We start from the raw sequence: 19,155 nt of genomic DNA, 5'->3' as shown, positions 1-19,155 counted from the left end.
AGTGTTCTGGGCATGGGGAACAGGTAGAGAAAAGGCCTACAGGTGAGACTTTGCCCAGTGAATGGAAGGAACTAGTATACTACTGTATCCGGTGTGAAGTGAACTAGGCAGAGTAATAAGAGGTGAGATTAGAAAGGTAACAGGGTCAGATGAGGTCAACTTCTGTTATCTAGTGAAGGACTTTGACTTTTTCAGTCTGAATGAAAAGACAATAGCCTGCAGGGTTTCACAGAGAGGGATGAGATTTGACATATTTTAAAAGAATAGCTCTGGCATCTATGTTGAATATGGCATGTGGCAAGCGTGTGGACAAAGCTAAAGAAGGAAGCCTTTAGGATATATCACATTTATCCATGTGAGAAAGGACAACTGCTTGCAATAGGGTAAATGAGATGGGAGAGGATTCTGTATGCATGTCAGAGCTACAGCCAAAAAGGAATTTATTGATTGTAAATTGCGAAGACCTCCATTATTACTAAACAAACACTTAAAGGCGAATAATTTTTATTAACACATTTTAATAGTAAATATTAATGGGATTCAGTGTGATATTTCTATACACCCATATAGTGTGCACCTTCTTCCTTGTCTGCTTCCTATTCCATCACTCTTCCCAGTCCATCAGTCCTTAGCAGTCACTATTCTACTTTCTGGTGAATGTTCTTATAAAGTTTCTATATGAAAGATAATATGGTATCTATGTCTCTGTTTCTAGCTTGTTTATCATGATGCCCTCTAGTTTCATCCAATTTGCTACAAGTGCCAGAATTTCATTTTTCTTTATGACTAAATAATACCCCATTGTGAGTGTGAGTGTGTGTGTGTGCGTGCCCGTATGTGTGTGTATAACATTTTCTTTATCCATTCATCTGTGGAGTGTCACCTAGACTGATTCCATATCTTAACTATTGTACCTAATGCCATAATAAACATGGGCGTGCAGGTGGGTATCTACTTTGTATGCTGATATCAATTCTTTCACTGATATATACCCATCAGTGGAATAACAGGATCATTTAGTAGTTTTATTTAGAGTCTTTTGAGGAAAATTTTGAAATCTTCTTCCTCCCAAAGAGTATATGAACTCCTTTTTCTACATATATGGACTGATATATGTTAATTTTTGTTTGTTTTATAATCTTCTACCTGGAAAGACATGGTAAGTTTTTTGAGTTCTTTGTACATCATGCATATTAATCCTTTGTCAAATGAACAGCTGGTAAATATTTTCTCTCATTCTACTGGTTTCCTCTTCACTGTTTATCAATTCCTCTGTGGTGAAAATGTTTGAATTTTGATGTAATTTCATTTTTCCATTGTTGCTTTTTATTCCTGTGTTTTTGGAATCCTAGCCAGAAAGCCATTACCTATACAAATACCTCAGAGTGCTTCCGCTATGTTTTCATCTAGGATTTTCATAGTTTCAGGTCTTACTTTAAGGTCTTCCATCGATTTGAGTTGATTTTTGTACAAGGTGAGAGAGAGGTGTCAAATTTCAATTTTCTCTGTGTGAATATCCAGTTTTCCCATAACAAGTGTCTTCCTCTTGCAGATTTTAACATTCTTCCTTTTTCCTATACATTTGACACTGTGACTATAATATGTAGTTCTAAAGATCTTATCTGGTTATGTCTATTTGGGATTCCTTAGCCCTGCAGTACATGGATGTCTGTGTGTTTCTCAGATAAGTTTCATACACATCCAACCTATGCATACTCCATTGATGTGTATTATTTAATAATATCCCAAAGATCTTGATTGTCCCAAAGATCTTCAATATGCTTTTCATTCTTTTAATTTTTCCATCTGAACATGTTTTTCAGACAATTGATTTTCAGGTTTGATATTTTTTGCTCTACTTGATCTAGTCTATTGTTGAAACTTTCAACTGAAATTATTTGTTTGACTTATTAAGCTCTTCATTTTAATAATTGCTGTTTGGTTCTCTTTTCCTGATAAATTTCTCATTTACATTCTGCATTGTCTTCTAATTTCATTCAAATCCTGTCTATGTTACCTTGGATCTTGTTATGTTTTTTTAGAAATCATAATTTTGAATTATTTGTTAAGTATTTTATCAATTTTCATTTATCTGAAATCTCTTACTAGAGAATTATTACCTTTGGGAGTTGTCATATTATCTTATTTTTTTCCTATTTGTTTTGTTCTTTATGGTGAGATTTGTATGTCTGATATATCAGAAATTCTAGCATTTTTATGGAATGGTCTCTTTAGTAAGTGGCTTTCTTCAGAAGATATGTCTTGGGATATTGTTTTGTTATGCTAGGTTGCTTTATTTCCAGTTGTACTCCATAATTTAATATTCCTGTAGATTTTTTGGCTGTGGTCAATGAGTTTGGGCAGTGTATGTACTGTTCAAAATCAGAGACCCCAGTCTGTGCAAGAATTGGGGCACTCTAGCAGTTCATGCAGGCAGCAAAAATATTTGTGATATACACTATGAGGTTACTTGGAACCTTGAGTTCTTCCTTAACATGGAGAGCTGGAGACTAAACAATGGCCAGGACTTACCTTTCTGTGAGATAAGTCCTTTCAGCCATCACTTTTATGGAGCCAGTTGCTGTATGGAGCTGGGTGTATGCAAAATTCTTTTCAGGGTCTCCTTTTCCCTGCATGGCTGGGAATGAGACTATAGCTGGGATTTCTTCCTCTACTCATCCAGCTCAAGTGTCTCTGGAAGCAAACAGGATTAATACCCATTCAGAGCTAGGAAAAGGTTCTCTTTGGACATGCTTAGGCCATGGCCCCTGGTAGGGATGATAATCAGAGCCATTGCCTTGTTCAAGGTTTATTCAGTCCACTGCAGTGGGGAGGTCAGCAGTAGAACCATGAAGTTATAATCTGTTAGTGACAGGAGACTGTGTGAAGTGCTCAGGGAAGTGGTGGTAGAAACTGCACGGCATCTGACTGAATCCTGAGATCAGAATGAATCTACATGTACTTGGGCATACTTCTAGTCTCAGAGGACAAGTTCTCTGATCTTCCGGTTCCCTTCTTTGTTGTAACACTCATTCCCTACAGTGTAGGGAACACAGTGGATTTGAGTCATAGTCATTTTACTGGCCCTAGTTTGGTTAGTGAGGCAGCTACTTAGTGACCCAGTGAATTGGGATGTATTGAATTTATAATTCCTAGAGCAGTGCAAATTCAGAAAGTAGGTCTCTTCTCAAGATGACTCCTGGCTAAAACACTCTGGGATTTGTTGAGAGATAATGTGAAATTCTTTCACTAAATAAGACTACAGTGCAGATTTAAGGTTACTTAATTAAATAGGCTGCAAGCCTATGAGGACTGTGTAACTTAACAGCATCTGGGATTGCCAGCATCCATGCTGATAGAGTTTTCTGGGCCTCACTCACACTTTACCCTGCAGAGAACAGACCTCCCCCCTTTACTACCCCATCTGTGGAGCTTGTGTGGCAGGTCTGGAATATTATTTTTCTCTTACTTTGCTATTGTCTCTTTGAATGTAAAAAGGTTCCAGTTTCTCCCTAAACTAATTTCCAGTGCTCTCCCATGGGCAGTCACCTAAAAATACACTTATATACCTGCTGCATTTGTTCCTCTTTGTAGAAGAACTGGTGAGAGCTGGCTGCCTCTATTCAGTCACTTGCAACTCTCTTCAGGGTGAATATCTTGAAAGATAAGTTTCTATCAGGACTACTAAGTTGCCTTCCATGCTAAAAAATTTAAAAGGAATAGTTCATTTTGATCCTTATGTGCTAGGCTTTCCACTTTAACCACAAGCTTTAGTTTGCAATTGTATAATTTGTTTCAAATTAATTAAAAAAAATTTTAAACAGATAATACTAAAAGTTTAACTTTTAAATATTTAGATAATTGAAAAATTCTTTTATGCTTGTGTTATCACATCCCATGAGATAGCATTGTAGATCAAGAGTGCCACTAGTTTCAGTTAATATCACTGCTAACAACCTGCAATCATTAAAATATATTTTGCTTCAGACATTGAAAACCTACATAATTTTTATCTCAAAAGTTCACATGTGCTTTTTTTCGCCTTTTTCATAATTAATTGAAGTGATATGGGATTTCTAATTTGCTTAAAAGTAAGATCTATTATCCTTCAAGTCTCTGGCTCTACTAATAGAAACCTACTTCAGGGCACATTTCAAGGTACATTAGACACCATCACCCAATCCACACAAAGCTTCCACAAGTAAAACATTAAATGACTGCTCCTCCTTTAAAGCACAACATTTAGTGCATGTAGAAAATAGGAGTTAGCAGAAATCTTCCATATAGAAGTAATCAATGAACTGTTTCTGGATTAAATAATCATTATTTCATACATATAATGTGAGTTCAACCTTGAGAGGGTGCTTCTGTTCAGGTAGCAACTTTCTATATATACATAAGAAAAACCTGGATTGTGTAAAATTACTTGTAATATAATTTGAAGGAAATTACCTTGTAGCATCTTCATTCATCAATAGTCCTATACAATTATGTGTAATATTTGGCCATAATTCCTTTGATGATACCTTGATGACATGCTATAATTATAGTTCACTGAAGTGTTGCTATTATGTGTTTAAAAGAAGTTTGAAAAGTCATATAACTAACCTAAGCACAGCCAAAGTATACTTGAAATCAAGTATAATTAATATGAAAATTTAATTTTTAAATTATTATATTATATATATATATATATATACATACATATATATGTGTGTGTGTGTGTATATATATGGTAATTATAACTGAAAGGGGCATTAAAGGTCACATAATGCCTCCTATTTAAGGGCTGTATGTGGTAACTAATAACAACTGGTCTAGCCGAGGCTATATACACACCACACCAATAGTGCTGGGATTAAAATATATCTATCCTGAGTTTATCTTTTGTGCCAAATCATGCCACACCACACATTTTGCATTTTGCTAACATTTTTAAATTTATTTAAATCATTACAAAATAATGTTTCTATTCTGTGGCTCGACATCTAAATATTATTCCATGTTGCTGCAAATATTAAAAATCTTAATAATTATATAAATAAATAAATAATTACTAGTAGATAAATTTATACTTTTGAAAGATATTTTCAAAAACCAAGTAAAGAGTATGATTAAGAGCTATATCACACTGTTAATGAATATAGTTTGATTTATTCATTTGTACAATTAAAAACTTTTAAAATCATGCCATTTTTATATCAATGTGCATTTATTGTTTCGAAAAGAAGAATTTTTTATTTTATTTGTTCTTCTTAGTGATACATGAAGTTAGAATCCATTTTGGAAAAAATATACATGCATAGGATATATGTTTTTCTAATTAAGAATCCATTCTTGTGTGAGGACAAAATATTGAGGTTCACTTAGGTATTTTCCTATGAGTACATAAGGAAAATTATGTTAGATTTATTCTACTTTTTTTTCTATTCGTACACCCACCTCCATTCCTTTCAATTCCTTTGTCTAATCTACTGAACTTCTCTTCTTCCCCTTCTCCCTGTTTATGGTTATTTAGCCTCCATGTATCAGCAAAAACATTCAACCTTTTTTTTTTTTTGTGATTGGCTTTTATTGCTTAGCCAATCCAAACTGGCTTTTTTGCTTGCCAGATTAATCTATTTCATCCATTTACTGGCAATGTAATAAAGACATTCTTTTTTATGGCTGAGTAATAATCATATAAATATATAATAATTTCTTTATCCACTCATCTGTTGATGGGCTCTTAAGTTGGTTCCACAGCTTAGTTGTTGTGAATTGTGCTGCTATAAATAGAGATGTGACTGTGTCACTGTAGTGCACTGATTTAAAATCCTTTGGATATATGCTGAGGAGTGGGATACCTGAGTCAAATGGTTATTCCATTACTAGTTTTTTGAGGAATCTTCATAATGTTTTTCATGGTGGTTGCACCAATTTGCAGTCCCTCCTAAAATGTATGAGTTTTTCCCTTCCCCACATCCTCATCAACAATTTTTTGTTACTTGTATTAATAACTGCCATTCTGACAGGAATGTGATGGAATCTCAGTGTTTTGATTTTCATTTCTCTAATTACTAGAGTTATTGAACACTTTTCATATATTTGTTGATCATTCATATTTCTTCTTTGGGAAAGCTTCATTCAGTTCCTTTTCCCATTTATTCATCGGTTAAATCTTTTGTTGGTGTAAAGCTTTTTGAGTTCTTTGTATATCCTGGAAATTAATGCCCTTTCTGAGTGCTTGTGGAAAAGATTTTCTCCTGTTTTATAGGTTCTTTTTTCACAATCTTGATCATTTCTTTTACTGTGAGGAAGGTTTTTAGTTTGATGCCGTCCCATTTGTTGATTCTCAAATTTTATTTCTTGTGTTTCAGGAGTTTTGTTAAGAAAGTCAATTCCTGTGCACATATGTTGAAGTGTTGGGCTTTTATATTCTTCTAGTAGGTTCTGAGTTCCTCATTAATTCTGGTGTAGTTGAGCCATTTAGAGTTGATCTTTTTGCAGAGTGAGAGATAGGTATTAACTTTCATTCTGATTCATATGGATTTTTAGTTTTCCCAGCACCATTTGTTAAAGTGGTATTCTTTTCAAGTGTGTGTTGGGACATTTGTCTAATATGCGGTAACTGTATTTCCGTGAGTTTACCTCTGTGCCTTCTATCCTGCTCCATTGGTCCTCTTGCCTGCTTTGGTGATGATGTTTTTGTTAGTATAGTTCTATAGTATGATTTAAGGCCTGGAATTGTGATGCCTCCTGCTTAGTATGTTTTTTTTTTATTCTAGTTCGTTATATATGACAACATAATGCAAATCAATTTATATTACACAAATACAGTACAAGTTTTCATGTCTCTGGTGATACACAAAGTACAGTCACACCATTCATATTTTCATATATGTACTTAACATAATGATGTCCATCTCATTCCACAGTTTTTCCTAACCCCATTTCCCCTCTCTTCCCCTAGCTCCCCTTTGCCTTATCTAAAGTTCCTACATTCTTCCATTATGAATGCAGCACCCCATCCCTATTATGAATCAGCATCCTTATATCAGAGAAAACATTTGGCATTTGGTTTTTGGGAATTGTCTAACTTCATTTAGCATTATATTCTCCAACTCCATCCATTTGCATGAAAATATCATGATTTTAATTCTCTTTTAATGATGAGTAATATTCCATTGTGTATATATACCACATTTTCTTTATCCATTCATCTCATGAAGGGCATCTAGGTTGGTTCCACAGTTTAACTATTGTGAATTGTGCTGCTCTAAACATTGATATGGCTATGTCCCTGTAGTATGCTGTTTTTAAGTATGTCTTACTTAATAAGTCTCCTATGGTGCAAGAATTAAAATAAAGAATCAATAAATGGGATATATTTAAACTAAAAAGCTTCTTCTCAGAAAAAGAAACAATCAGTAAAGTGAACACAGATCTTACAGAATGGGAGCAAATTTTTTTTACATGCACATCAGATAGAACACTCATCTCTAGGATAAATAAAAATCTCAAAAATCTTAACACCACAAAAACAAATAACCCAGTCAATAAATGGGCCAAGGAACTGAACAGACAATTCTCAGATGATGATATACAATCAATTAACAAATATAAGAAGAAATGTTCACATCTATAATAATTAGAGAAATGCAAATCAAAACCACTCTAAGATTTCACCTCCCTCCAGTCATAATGGCAGCTATTAAGAACGCAAACATCAGTGTTGGGGAGGACAGAATGGAAAAGGCACACTCAAACATTGCTGGTGGTACTGTCTATTGGTGCAGCCAATATGGTAAGCAGTATGAAGATTCCTTGGAAAACTGGGAATGGAACCACCATTTGACTCAGCTAACCCACTCTTTGGTTTATATCCTGCTTAGTATTACACAATAAGCTTTGTTTTAACTCTTCTGGGCCTCATATTTTTCCAAATAAATTTTATGACTATTTATTCTATTTCTCTATTTATTCTCTATCATTGGAGTTTTGATAGGAATTGCATTGAATCTGTATTGCACTTTTGGCAATATGGTCATTTTGACAATATTGATTCTGACTATCACAGGACATGAGAGGTCTTTCCATTCTCAAGGTTTTTCTCAATATATTTCCTTACTGCTCTGTTGTTTTCATTGTAGAGATCCTTCACCTCTTTTGTTAGAATTATTCTTAAGCATTTAATCATTTTTTGAGGCTATTATGAATGGAATAGTTTCCTAATTCCTCTTTCAACAAATTCATCATTGGAATATAAGAAAGCAATTCATTTATTGCTTTTAATCTTGGTTTTTTTTTTTGCTTTTTTTTAAATTTTTTATTGTTGGTTGTTCAAAACATTACACATTTCTTGATATATCATATTTCACACTTTGATTCAAGTGGGTTATGAACTCCCATTTTTACCCCGTATACAGATTGCAGAATCACATCAGGTACACACCCACTGATTTACACATTGCCATACTAGTGTCTGTTGTGTTCTGCTGCCTTTCCTATCCTCTACTATCCCCCCTCCCCTCCCCTCTTCTTCCTCTACCCCCTCTACTGTCATTCATTTCTCCCCCTTGTATTATTTTTCCCTTTCCCCTCACTTCCTCTTGTATGTACTTTTGTATAACCCTGAGGGTCTCCTTCCATTTCCACGCAATTTCCCTTCTCTCTCCCTTTCCCTCCCACCTCTCATCCCTATTTAATGTTAATCTTCTTCTCCTGCTCTTCGTCCCTACTCTGTTCTTAGTTACTCTCCTTATATCAAAGAAGACATTTGGCATTTGTTTTTTAGGGATTGGCTAGCTTCACTTAGCATAATCTGCTCTAATGCCATCCATTTCCCTGCAAATTCTATGATTTTGTCATTTTTTAATGCAGAGTAATACTCCATTGTGTATAAATGCCACATTTTTTCTTATCCATTCGTCTATTGAAGGGCATCTAGGTTGGTTCCACAGTCTAGCTATTGTGAATTGTGCTGCTATGAACATCGATGTAGCAGTGTCCCTGTAGCATGCTCTTTTTAGGTCTTTAGGGAATAGACCGAGAAGGGGAATAGCTGGGTCAAATGGTGGTTCCATTCCCAGCTTTCCAAGAAATCTCCATACTGCTTTCCAAATTTACTGCACCAATTTGCAGTCCCACCAGCAATGTACAAGTGTACCCTTTTCCCCACATCCTCGCCAGCACTTGTTGTTGTTTGACTTCATAATGGCTGCCAATCTTACTGGAGTGAGATGGTATCTTAGGGTGGTTTTGATTTGCATTTCTCTGACTGCTAGAGATGGTGAGCATTTTTTCATGTACTTGTTGATTGATTGTATGTCCTCCTCTGAGAAGTGTCTGTTCAGGTCCTTGGCCCATTTGTTGATTGGGTTGTTTGTTCTCTTATTGTCTAATTTTTGGAGTTCTTTGTATACTCTGGATATTAGGGCTCTATCTGAAGTGTGAGGAGTAAAGATTTGTTCCCAGGGTGTAGGCTCCCTATTTTCCTCTCTTATTGTTTCTTTTGCTGAGAAAAAACGTTTTAGTTTGAGTAAGTCCCATTTGTCGATTCTAGTTATTAACTTTTGTGCTATGGGTGTCCTATTGAGGAATTTGGAGCCCGACCCCACCGTATGTAGATCGTAACCAACTTTTTATTCTATCAGATGGCGTGTCTCTGATTTGATATCAAGCTCCTTGATCCATTTTGAATTAACTTTTGTGCATGGTGAGAGAAAGGGATTCAGTTTCATTTTGTTGCATATGGATTTCCAGTTTTCCCAGCACCATTTGTTGAAGATGCTATCCTTCCTCCATTGCATGCTTTTAGCCCCTTTATCAAATATAAGATAGTTGTAGTTTTGTGGATTGGTTTCTGTGTCCTCTATTCTATACCATTGGTCCACCCGCCTGTTTTGGTACCAGTACCATGCTGTTTTTGTTACTATTGCTGTGTAGTATAGTTTGAAGTCTGGTATCGCTATACCGCCTGATTCACACTTCCTGCTTAGCATTGTTTTTGCTATTCTGGGTCTTTTATTTTTCCATATGAATTTCATGATTGCTTTCTCTATTTCTATAAGAAATGCCATTGGGATTTTGATTGGCATTGCATTAAACCTATAGAGAACTTTTGGTAATATCGCCATTTTGATGATGTTAGTTCTGCCTATCCATGAACAGGGTATATTTTTCCATCTTCTAAGATCTTCTTCTATTTCTCTCTTTAGGGTTCTGTAGTTTTCATTGTATAAGTCTTTCACCTCTTTTGTTAGGTTGATTCCCAAGTATTTTATTTTTTTTTGAGGATATTGTGAATGGAGTGGAAGTCCTCATTTCCATTTCAGAGGGTTTGTCGCTGATATACAGGAATGCCTTTGATTTATGCGTGTTGATTTTATATCCTGCCACTTTGCTGAATTCATTTATTAGCTCTAATGGTTTCTTTGTAGACCCTTTTGGGTCTGCTAGGTATAGAATCATGTCACCTGCAAATAGTGATAATTTAAGTTCTTCTTTTCCGATTTTGATGCCTTTAATTTCTTTCGTCTGTCTAATTGCTCTGGCCAGTGTTTCGAGAACTATGTTGAACGGAAGTGGAGAGAGAGGGCATCCCTGTCTTGTTCCAGATTTTAGAGGGAATGCCTTCAGTTTCTCTCCATTCAGAATGATGCTAGCCTGAGGCTTAGCATAGATTGCTTTTACAATATTGAGGTATGTTCCTGTTATCCCTAGTTTTTCTAGAGTTTTGAACATAAAGGGATGCTGTACTTTGTCGAATGCTTTTTCCGCATCTATCGAGATGATCATATGGTTCTTATTTTTAAGTCTATTTATGTGGTGAATAACATTTATTGATTTCCGTATATTGAAACAGCCTTGCATCCCAGGGATGAATCCTACTTGATCATGGTGCACAATTTTTTTGATATGTTTTTGTATCCGATTCGCCAGAATTTTATTGAGGATTTTTGCATCTAGGTTCATTAGAGATATTGGTCTGTAGTTTTCTTTCTTTGAAGTGTCTTTGTCTGGTTTAGGTATCAGGGTGATGTTGGCCTCGTAGAATGAAAAATATGGAACGCTTCACGAATTTGCGTGTCATCCTTGCGCAGGGGCCATGCTAATCTTCTCTGTATCGTTCCAATTTTTAGTATATGTGCTGCCAAAGCGAGCACTATTGCTTTTAATTTTGTATCCTGCCACTTTACAGAATTTATTTATAAGTTCTATAATATTTTGGTGGGGATTTGGGGGTCTTCTAAATATGTAATCATGTCATCAGCAAACAGAGAGTTTGAGATCTTTTTTCCTATTAATATCCCTTTAATTTCTTTCTTTTGCCTAATTACTCTGACTATAATTTCAAGGACTATGTTGAATAGAAGTGGTAAAAGTGGCCATCCTTGTATCATTTCTGTTTTTAGAGGGAATGCTTTTAGTTTTTATCCATTTAGAATGATGTTGGCCTTGGGCTTGTGACATATAGTTTTTACAGTTTTGAGGTAAGTTCTTTTTATCCCTAGTTTGTCCAGTGTTCTAAACATGAATGGATGCTGTATTTTTCAAGTGCTTTTTCTGCATCTATTTAAATAATTATATGCTTCTTTCTTTAAGTCTATTTATCTGATGTATTATATTTATTGATTTCTGTAAACTTACACTTGATTATGGCAAACCATCTTTTGAAAGAGCTTTTGTATGTGATTTGCTGATTTTTTTAAAGAATTTTTGCATGCAAATTCACCAGGGATATTGGCCTGAAGTTTTCTTTTCTTGATATGTCTTTGTCTGCTTTTGAAGTGCAGGTGATTCAACCTTCATACAATGAGGTTCGAAGACCTCCCTCCTTTTCTATTTTGTGAAATAATTTGAGGATGATTGGTGTTAGTTCTTCTTTGAAGTCCTGGTAGAACTTGGTTGAGAATCCATTCGGTCCTGGGCTTTTCTTTTTTGGTAGGCTTTTGATAGCTTCAGAAGCTAGCTTATTTGCTAGCTTATTGGAGTATAAGTTTTCAAAATAGTTTCCAATTATCCTCTGTATTTCAGTACTGTCTGTGCTGATATTTTCATTTTCATCATGGATTTCAACGTTGAGTTTTTATTTTCTTTTATTGTTGTTGTTGTTAGCTTGCCTAAGGGTTTATCAATTTTGTTTATTCTTTTAAAGAAACAACTCTGCTTCATTGATTTTTTTGAATTTTTTTTACTCTCAATTTTATCGAGTTTCGTTCTGATTTTTATTATTTCCGGTTTTCCATTGACTTGGGTGTTGATATGTTCTTATTTTTCTTAGACTTTGAGATGTAAATTTAGGTTATTTATTTGGTTATTTTGTCTTCTTTTAATGAATGAGCTCAATGCAATGAACTTTCCTCTTAGAACTTCCTTCATAGTGTCCCAGAGGTTTTGATATGTTGTATCACTATTCTCACTTACTTCTACATATGCTCTTATTTCTATTTTGATTTCTTCTTGTATCCATTCATCATTAAGTAGGGAATTATTTAGTCTACAGGTGTTAGACTAATTTTTGCTTATTGTTGATTTCTAATTTTATTCCATTATGATCTGATATTATGCAGGATATTATATCTATTTATTTGTATTTGCTGAGAGTTGCTGTGTGGACTAAAATAGGCTTGCTGTATTTTAGAAATGTTCCATATGTTGATGAGAAGAAGGTTTATTCTGGCATTGATGGATGAAATATTCCATATATGTCTGATAAGTCTAAATTATTGATTGTATTTTTTAGTGTACTATACCTTCTTTATTTAGTTTTTGTTTGGATGATCTATCTTTTGCTGAGAAAGCTGTGTTAAAATCACACAGAATTCTTATGCTGTGGTATTTGATGCTTAATATTGGGGAAGGTTTGTTTTATGTACATTGCTGTTCAACTTTGGGGGGCATAAATTTTATAACTGTTATTTATTCTTGTTGTAGGATTCCCCTAAAGAATATGAATGGCCTTCTTTTTGTCTTCTGATTAATTTTGATCTAAAGCCCACTTTATCTGATATAATAATAAAAACCCCTACTTGTTTACAAGGACCATGTGAATAATATAGTTTTTCCTATTCTTTCACCTTCAGTTTGTGGATGTCTTTGTCTTGAAGTGAGTCTCTTGGAGACAACATATTGTTGAGTCTTTTTTTTTTAGTCCATTCTGCAAGCCAGTGTTTTTGATTGATGAATTTAGACCATTTGCATTCAGTGTTATTATGGAAAGATACTTTTTATTTACTGCTTTGTTAGCTTGTGTCTAGCTTTTAGTTTGAACTAGCTTCTCCTTTGATTGAATATTCTTCTAATCTTGTTTCTCTCTCTGCTGGTTTTCACTTTTAATATAAATTTCTTCATCATGAAATGTTTTATTTATTATGTTTTGTAGTGCCAGTTTTCTGATTCTAAATTATTTTTACATTTTTTAATCAGGAAAGGTTTTTATTTCATCTTCAATTCTGAGGCTTAATTTTGCTAGATGTGGTATTCTTGATTGGCATTCATTCTCTTTTAGTACTTGATACATATTATTTCAAGGTCTCCTAGCTTTTAGGGTCTGGGTAGAAAAACTGTCTGAGATCTGGATTGGTTCACCTCTAAATGTGACCAGTTGTTTTTAATCTTGCTTCTTTTAAAGTTCTATCATTGTATGTAGGCATTTTTATAATAATCTGTCTTGGAGTAGGTATATTGTAATTTTGTATATTTGGAATTCTATATGCTTTCTGTATTTGAATTTCCATTTTATTCACCAGGTTTGGGAAAATTTTCCAATATTATTTCATTGAAAAGATTGTGTATTAGTTTGAATTTCAGAGTCTTCATCTATCCTGATTAATATTAAGTTTCACCTTTTCATGTTATCCCATACTTTTTGAAAGTTCTGTTTATGGTCTCTTAACATCTTTTCTCAATAGTTATCTGTATTTTCATGATTATATGCATTGTATTTGAGGCCTGAAAATCTGTTTTCCAAGTGGTCTATTTTGTTGGGGATGTTTTCCATTGAATTTATAATTCAATTTATTGATTCTTTCATTTCAACGATTTTTGATGTGTTCTTCTTCAGGATCTCTATCTCCTTATTGAAGTGAGTCTTTGACTTTTTGTATTTTTATCTCTGATTTCATTTCTTATGTTATATTCTACCTTGTAGATCAGTTTGACTATGGACTTTCTAAAGTCCTTCTTTGACATTCTTACTGTGATGTCTGCTGTTTATGGATTCTTCATGGGATGGTTTTTTCCCTTGCTTTTTTGCTATTATTTGTGTATTTACCCATATCTGGATGGATCTAAATCTATATAATTTCTTCTGTATGAGTTTATAGTATCCCTCTGTGTTATTAGTACAAATTAGGGGTGGTTAAGCAATAACAACATATTTCAGTGAAAGTGTATATCTGAGAAGATATAAACAAATTGCTTACTTATGTAGCATCATAAATCTAAACAAAAAATATAATTTAGGCAAATAAAAGCTTGTCAGATTTTGCATTGCTATGGTGAATGCATTGGACAATTAAATGTATCCTTGTGCATGTTACAACTAATAACAATAATGTGACTTGAAATAAATGGATCAGAATGAATATTTCTTTATATTTTCCAAAGGTGTTCCATGTAAACTCAGTGTCTTATATACTCAGTATTGATGGAATGATCAGGGAACTATAACCTTTAACTGAATAATGTCTTTAAATTCTTAAATTCACATCCCAGCAATGATGAAAATTAAATAACTGTAATTTTTCATAAAAGTGAAAACCCAGAATGTTATAACCTTTCTTATGTAGACTCACAAATTACTAAAATATAGTTTCATTGTACCATAACATAAAAATGTCAAAATCCGGCATCACCATGAAATGTTTGACTGTACTTCATGAATAAAGAAGGGTTTTGCAATTTTTAACCAACTATTTAGAGTTGGTCAATTTTTTTACAAGGTGAAAGCCTATGAATGATGTATTCATGATTAGATTTAAATGCAAAATATACCACTTGAAATTCTGTGCCAATAATAAAAATAATGGTAATTAATACCTGCTATCAGACCAGAGAATATGTATCAACAATGTCAGAAAAATGAAGCCCATCATATGTTAGGACATCTAACAGTCAGCTTATGAGGGTAAAATAGGTAGTCATTAATCATGCTTTCAAATTATTTGTACATAATCTTAGACTTATAACTTTTCCATCTTGAAATTATTGATGATTCACTTCAATGATAACTTTTGCTATTATTTCCCAAATTAGATTTATTTTTAAACCTCTTTCTATGTTTACCAAGTTTGGTTCACTCTTCAATTTGCTGAAGTTATCTAGAGAAGTAGGAGGGATATACATATAGAGAGGCATTCATATGTACTACCAAACTATGTAGAATGTGACATAAAATTTCAAAATGTCATGGAGAGAGCAATATGTCATCTAAAATATGGGCTTATTTTTAAAAGAATAAGCAGTACTTTTTCTTTAATATTTATTTTATATTTTTTGAAACATATTCTGCTGCAATACTTGCTCTATTTGATGTATGCTTGTTAAAATAGTTCTTGATATTCTCCCTGCAAATCAGATTTCTAAAATAATGTCTCATTAACATTTCACTTATAAATACAACTTGGTGATTCCTGAGAATTTTTTTTACTAAAGATCAATATTGATATTATTCTTTTTACCTGATTATTTCCCTCTAAATTATTGCTGTAAAAATTCACCATTTTTTGAAACATATAAGATGATTTCTGAGGATATCTCATCTCCCATAAATACTTTGGTGTGAATTTCTTCCAAATGAGTATATTTTTCTACATGTACATAATACAACATTCAGATTCAGGAAATTTGAAGTGATTCATGGCTACTATATAATTTTCAGAAACTATAAAACTTTCTTCAATTGAGTGACTCCACAGAATATAATTCAGGATCACACATTCTATTTAGCATCATGGTTCCTTGTCCTCTTTCACTAAGGTGTAAGAATTTAGTCACCTTTTTTATGTTCATGAATGTGATACTTTTGAAGGTTCCTGGCTAATTGTTTTACATAATTTTTATTTGAGTTTATTCACTATTTAGTAAAATTAATTTTATGGAACTTTGCCAGCAATATAACAGAAGTTTGTGTTCTCATTTCTTCTTGTCAGGTAGTACATGATTTTAATACGTTCCATTATTAATACTGTTAAATTTAATCACCTACTTAGGGTAGTGTTTGACAAGTTTCTTTTTTGTGATCTTACTCTTTCTTGCTTTGTGGGAAATATATTTTAAAATATTTTTATTAAGGCACGATTTACATACTATAAAATCTACTTAAATGTACAATGCAATGATTTGTAGTAAATTGCAAAGTTGTAAAACCATCACCTCTATTTGTTTTCATTATATTTTTATCAACACATATTTGTGATCAATTTCCATTCCCAGCTCAGATCAAAGCAATCATGAGTATATCTTTTTAAAGTTTTGCCTTTATAGATCATTCATATATAAATAAAATTGTAAAAGATATAGTCTTTTGTGGGAAAGTACTTAGAAATTTGAATCCTGATATTTGTCAAATTTTCACTCAATCTTTTAAGAACTAATATATTTAATGGCTGAATTAATTCTTACTATAATGTTTATTGAAAGATAGTTTCTAATTCCTTACCTTACATAATTATTTTGAAGCCTTCTTCTGTCAGCAAGTACATGCCTGTAATCCTAGTAACTCCTCAGACTGATACAGGAAGTTTGCAAGTTTGAGGCCAGCCTCAGCACATTAGTGAGACAGTTCAGCAATTTTGGGAATTACTATCTCAAAATAAAAAATAAAAAAGAACTGGTAAATTGTCCCTAGGTTAAAGCACTGTCGAGAGAGAGAGAGAGAGAGAGAGAGAGAGAGAGAGAGAGAGAGAGAGAGAACCTTTTATATATGTCTATTTCTGCATCCATTCAATTTGTATAAGTATGGACTTGTGAATCCATCTTTTACTGTATAACGTACACTCCACTATAATGATTATTACTTTTGATGCTAAATAAACTGAAATTTGAGCATTAGAAACCTCCTCAAGTGGGCTTCTATTTTCTTTACAAACAGGTTATTCTTCCAGCATTTCTTATTTATGATCAAGATCTTATTTATGATCAAGAAGATATTTTAGAGTCATCTGGTTTTCTGCTACAGTACTAAAATTTTTTCTTGATTTATTTTCAGGGACATTGTAATTGAAAACAGAATTCTGGACAGTACACATGCTCATTGCTACAATTGGGTGTCCTTTTTCCAGGTTCTTTCAGTGATCAGAGCCAAGAAAATATATATTCATATATTATATATGCTAACTATATATGTGTACATATATTTTTTCCACTTTTGTTTATTAATACACATTCACCTTAGTCTGTTATGGCTGTTGTATAAAAATGCCTAAGACTGGGTAATTCATAAATTATTTTCTCAGAGTTGTGGAGGTTATGAAATCCATAGTATATCTTTTGTTGGGTGAGGGCTCCTGACTTTAAAGATATTGTTTTATGTCTTCACTTGGTTGAATGGCAGGGAAGCTTCCTTCCATCTCTTCATAAGAACATCAAATTCACAAATTAGGGGAGACGTGTGGTGGATCACTTCCCATAGGCCTCACTTCTTAATACCTTTTCTGTTGGAATGATGTTCCAACCTGAATATTGGAGGAGCACATCCAGCCCACAAAGTAACATTGTGAACCATCAGTTCACACTTACAATTCAAAATGTAATCCAATACCACAGAATTCATTCCAGTCTTTTCCAATTCTATTAATAAGAAACATATTTTTCTACTAATAAGAAACATATTTCATTATCCTCAGTAAATATATTTTTTGGGGGAAACATTTGTATGCAACCAGTGTCTCATTGTGATGCTCTCTTCTTCAACATTCATTCACTTGTAAGTGAACTTTTCACTTTATAGCCACTCCTTCAAATTAGATTCATTTGATTTTCAAGCATTTTTGCCCAAATGTTTTCCATTCATATTTATTCTTCATCTACATTACCACTACCATATTCAAAACTTTTCTAAAATCATGCCTAAATTACTAAAAATTATATTGTATTCTTTATAAATTTTCATCCTTCAAATTGTATGTAGATATCCAAGATGGAGATTTAGGGACAATGCTTTGATTCTTCTTTTCTTCATGGTTTAACTTGTTTTACCATATAATCTAATTGTAACTTTCCATGTGAATTTCCTTTCATAAAGATTTCTATGGTCTGGGGTTGTAGCTCAGTGGTAGAGTGCTGGCTTAGTATGTTCAAGGCCCTGGGTTTGATCCTCAGCACCACATAAAAATAAAATAAATAAAATAAAAGTATTGTGTCCAACTACAACTATGAAATAGAATATTAAAAAAAAGATTTCTAAATTTCTTAACTGATCAGGATGATTACCATCTTTATCATTGCATACATTTTAATTCATTTCTCCATTCATTTTTTAGGTTCATTTTATATCTTAATAACCACATCAAATCTTTCTCTATATATTTGGATTTTCTGGTTTCAATTCTAGCTGTTTACACATTGTTATATTGCTTTATTGATATGTGTCTGGTTTTGTTCATCCAATCATGTTAGAAAAACACCATATGTTGAACTCATTTCTTTGCAGTATCTTGCATATTGTTGTGTACATAATGGACAATACATAATTCCATACTCAAAATAAGTTACTCTAGTATAATTTCCAAAAGTGCTGTCAACTACAGAAGGTGAGAATAGTATTTATTTTGTTTCATTTTTAAAATTTCACTTGCCTAGAAAGTGAAAAAAAAAATGAAGGCTAATTCTATTTATAAAGAGGATTTCTTAAAAATTAAAAAAAAGTTATTTGAATTTTCCTAGCCTATTTTTACTTTCATTGGAGTTAAAAAAAAGTAGCAGGGTGTTGTGGTGCATACCTCGAAAGCAGCTCCAAAGACTGAGACATGGGGATTATAAATTCAAAGCCAGCCTCAGAAAATTAGCAAGGTCCTAGGGGCTGGAGCTGGAGCTCAGTGTCTGGGGCTGTAACTAAGTAGCATGCTTGAGGCACTGGGTTCTATCCTCAGCACCACATAAAAATAAATAAATAAAATAGAGGCATTCTGTCCATGTACAGCTACAAAAAATATTAAAAAACAAAGAAAA

General features: G+C 33.3%; 1 non-coding gene across 1 annotated transcript; it reads right to left on the bottom strand.

Annotated features, from left to right (window-relative positions):
• Positions 1-11,039: 11,039 nt before the first annotated feature.
• Positions 11,040-11,147, bottom strand: LOC124100087 (U6 spliceosomal RNA). Its single transcript, XR_006854152.1, has one exon. It is a non-coding gene; the product is annotated as a U6 spliceosomal RNA (small nuclear RNA).
• Between the last annotated feature and the right edge of the window lie 8,008 nt (positions 11,148-19,155).

The sequence above is a fragment of the Marmota monax genome, unplaced genomic scaffold, assembly GCF_021218885.2.
Source record: "Marmota monax isolate L192 unplaced genomic scaffold, Marmota_monax_Labrador192_F-V1.1 WCK01_AAM20220418_F8-fsc00053, whole genome shotgun sequence".
NCBI classification, from domain to species: Eukaryota; Metazoa; Chordata; class Mammalia; order Rodentia; family Sciuridae; genus Marmota; species Marmota monax.
The sequence above is the reverse complement of the archived record's forward strand: the minus strand, read 5'-3'. Positions and strand labels throughout refer to the sequence as shown.